We start from the raw sequence: 4,133 nt of genomic DNA, 5'->3' as shown, positions 1-4,133 counted from the left end.
TCAGATTTACATAAAGTGCAGCAATTAGGTATTTCTCTATCTCTCAAAATAACTTTTTAAAAATTTCGCTTTCCTGAATATCCCCGACTGTAAATGTCCATACAAATATATGTATAGCGTGCAGGCCAATGTCTTGTATGATGCAAGTCTACCTATGAAACTCCAGGCCTCACCACCTGCACCCCCAGCACAGACCCCCATGCAGCTTCAGTACCAACCATAATTAGAGGTATAGGAGAGGTGGATTTTTGTCCTAAATAGTCAGACGTTACTGAAACTGAGAGGTAAAGACTTTCAAAATGAAAACGTTTCTAGAACTGAACAGTGAGGATCTATAGGCATCAAGCCACACCCAAGTTTCCATGCAGCAAAATTATGGGTCAAATAATTAACAAGAAAGGCAAAATAAGGGTAAGCTAATCAAATATGATTCTGCGATGTTCTGAGATGGGTTTAGATAAGCCCTACCATGGACCATTCGGTCTGGGAAAGAGGCATTCACTACTCTGTCACGTACCGTATCTTGGGACTCTTAAGTTTAATCTTGCAATTTTTCATTTGTTACATCAAGAAGGCCTTTTCGGGGGGATTCTGGCTGGCTCAAATGGAAGACCATGGGACTGTTGATCTCAGGGTTATGAGTTTGAGCCCCATGTTGGATATAGAGACTATTAAAAGAAAATAATAATAAACTTAAAAAAAAGGAGACCTTTAGGTTTATTGAGAATGCAAACAAGTCACTGACATTATTTGTAAATACTTAACTGTATTTAAACTAGAAGATGATTTCCAAGAACATCCACGGGCAAACAGCAGCAGCAAATAATAATGGCATACAGAAATGCAAAAGTAAATTTTGTCCCATAAAAAGCAAACAGATACTGGGTATTTTACAGTTAAACCATGCACCAGAGACACTCACAAGCACAGATTTTAAAGAAAATAGGAAGAAAAGCACACGTAAGTGGAAGGGTAGATATACCATGTGACCTCATGGTGAAAGAGAAGAGAAAACGAAGAAGAGGAAGAAAAAAAAGAAGTTGCTTCTCGTGACGAAAGATGAAATCTGGGGTCATCATACCCTTTTCACTCAGATGACCAACGAACTGTATTTATAACACAACACGTAACTCCTAGGCCACTTTGAAATACCCAGTTATGCAAGAAATATGCAATCATTGAAAATACTGGAAATGCCACGTCCGTTAAAACGGGAAATAGGTGAGCGTCTCATAGCACAGTGAAAACGCTCCCTTCGCCTGAACTGGAAACAGTCTCTTGACATTTCAGGGTCTAGTTTCTTGATCTCTAAACTAACGGGCGTGGCCTACATATCGCCACGGTTGTGGCAGGACTGTGGCCACCTGAGACTACCAAAGAAAGACTTACTTCATCCTACCAAGCCAGGTGCTCGCGGATCAGTTCTTCCAAAGTCATGTGCCGGCCTCCATTAGTTTACTAATATTATCCCTCTAGATTATAATTAATAGTAGCAACTAGCCTGGGAAAACTTCAAGTAGTCGTGTGAGTGAAATCAATTAAATACCGAGGTGACACAGGGAATGAAAACTGTGGGAAATAAAGGGTTTGTTTTCTTCCCTCCCAGGCCCAAGAAGGATGTACTAATTGTTCCCGCGCCTTGTCCCCCAAGCCACATACAAGTGAATTATAGCGCCACCTATCAGCAGCCTCCAGCACTCAGATGAGTTTAGACATGTATTCCTGCACGTGCACATATATAAATGTAAACACACGTACACTTTTCAAGGTCAGATTCTTTCTTGTCTTAATGCCAAAAAACTATGTGACTTATATTCTGTTTATTTTTCAAATGCTGCACATAATTTAAGTAGACACATGTTGTATATGTGAGATAAACTAAATAAACGTTTAGCTCAAACAATGCTATATAAATGAAACAAAACAATCAGCTGACAGGGAAGGGGGAAGGGTAGAAAATAAATACTGAAATAGTCTGCAGACCAATTTCAACCAGAGCGAGCTGTGCTACCTTCCTCTCATAGGGGTGGGGGTGGGGGTGCCTCCTTAGTTTCCTCTTCTAGAAAAGGGGCCCTTTCCTGTGACCTCCAGCCTGGAGAGTCAAGAAAGTGGAAGGTGCTAAGTTCACGTTCCTCTTATACGTACCTTCCGTGAGCTTCATGAATGCTGCCAAACCAGAGAGTCTTATAGGAAGGGCTATTAAGAATTCCCAAAAGAAAGCTTAGCATTGGGGGGGAAAAGCAATTGTGAATTAAAAAGAAGCAGAAGCAGAAGGAAGCAAGCAAGCAAGCAAGCAAGCAAGCAAGAAAGAGAAAAGAAAAGAAGAAAGAGTTTTTCTATTTCCATCCACTAACTTCGATCAAATTCACCTTCGCCTGCTCAGGACAAGTGTGCAGGACATGAGGTGACATCTGCACGGTACAGCTCTGGACGCTAAGACCTGTAATTAGTCACTACTTTGAAAGAACCACATCTGGACTCAAAGAGAAAACTTTCTGCCATTTTATTCCAAGCGGCAAAATGGCATATTTGCAGGAGAGCCTGGTGTACCCCAGATAATTCTGCAGTGGAAGAGCTGTCATCAGACAACCAAAAAAGGCCAAGGAAAGACCCTTAATGAGGACAGTGGTAACAAAATGAAGAAAAAGAAGGTGTGCGTGCACGCGCGCACACACACACACACACACACACACACACACACACTACCAGAGACCATTACCAGTCAGTCTGAACATACGCCAACTCCCCTACGTGCGCGGCAGAATAAAACCGGAGGATGGGCACGTGTGGCATGGCATTTTGACACTGAATAAACCATCCTGCTGGTGGCATCGCTTAAGAAAATGCTTGTAGAAATGCTGCCAGCCCACAAGAGGATGCGCATCGTCTCTGTTCACAGTGCAGGCGGCCCTTTATAAGGATGGTCGGTCAATGCTGAGTGGGCTAATTTGAGAGCTCCGTCATCAGATGGCATTGCAAATTTCATTACATATTTTAAATCACGTTAACATGGTTTATTAATGCTGGTGTTCACTGAAAGGCCACAGCTACTTAAATAATGAAGAGGCATGATAATTTTTATACATGTTATGGAAGTGACACGTGTGGCTACTCTTAATATTCCTTTCTTGGAACCTGTCTTACATCATTCGTGAAGTGTCATCACCGAAAACATAGATCAAGATGTTTCCGAGACACCACAGACTCACGGCGCTCATAGTTATTTATAGAGATAAACAACACACCTACCTGAAGGAAAAATACTTAAATTATGTTCACGATACTATCCTATCACCGGTACCCAATATCCCGGAGGCAAAAATGTAACGCCACTGTTTTAAAAAAGAAGAGACAGGATAATATTTTGTTAAGCACTAAACAAAACTTAAATGTCAGATATCTTCCTTTACTTGTTTACTGATGCATGCATGTACCTGTGAGCGTGTCAACAAATTCACCCACATAGGTATATATTCCCCCATGTATTTCCCGGCCACGTATCTCCCACGTTCGGTTAACACATCGAAAGTTGTTTCTCTTGCTTCTGCAAAATTTTATCTCCTGGCCCCTGATAGTGCCTTTGTACAGGCTCAGAAAACCTTCAAAAGGCCAATTCTTTCAACCTATCTATTGGTTGCTAGGCTCAAAAGTCTCTTCTTCCCGACTCACTTTCTCACTGCCATAAAAATGGCCTCTCTAAAGCCCAGACACAACCTGGAGCCAGCAGAGTCCATCGGGGGTAGGGATTTGGAGCTTGAGCAATTGAGTCCACGGGAAAGAGCTCGAATCTCCACTCTCCTGCTTTTTGTTATGTGGCCCTGAGCAGGGTATTCACCCTTCCCGGCTTCCTCCGCAACAACGACAGGGGACACCATTCTCAAAGACCCACAGTGAGAAATAGATCAGGTATATATACTAGCCCTGGAAGACAGCAACCACTCCATAAGTGTTAGGGCATTTTCGTATCATCCCCCTCATCATCACAGTCTTATCGCCGTCATCGTCAATATTAACGCAAGATCGTAAGATCCCACATCTTCAACCAGGTCTTCGGGGGGCCTTTGATTTGTTTTGTTTTGCTTTTTGGCCTTCACCTCCTGCATGACTCAGCACAAATCCTTCACTATAACACT

The sequence above is a fragment of the Neofelis nebulosa genome, chromosome 17, assembly GCF_028018385.1.
Source record: "Neofelis nebulosa isolate mNeoNeb1 chromosome 17, mNeoNeb1.pri, whole genome shotgun sequence".
NCBI lineage: Eukaryota > Metazoa > Chordata > Mammalia > Carnivora > Felidae > Neofelis > Neofelis nebulosa.
The sequence above is the reverse complement of the archived record's forward strand: the minus strand, read 5'-3'. Positions refer to the sequence as shown.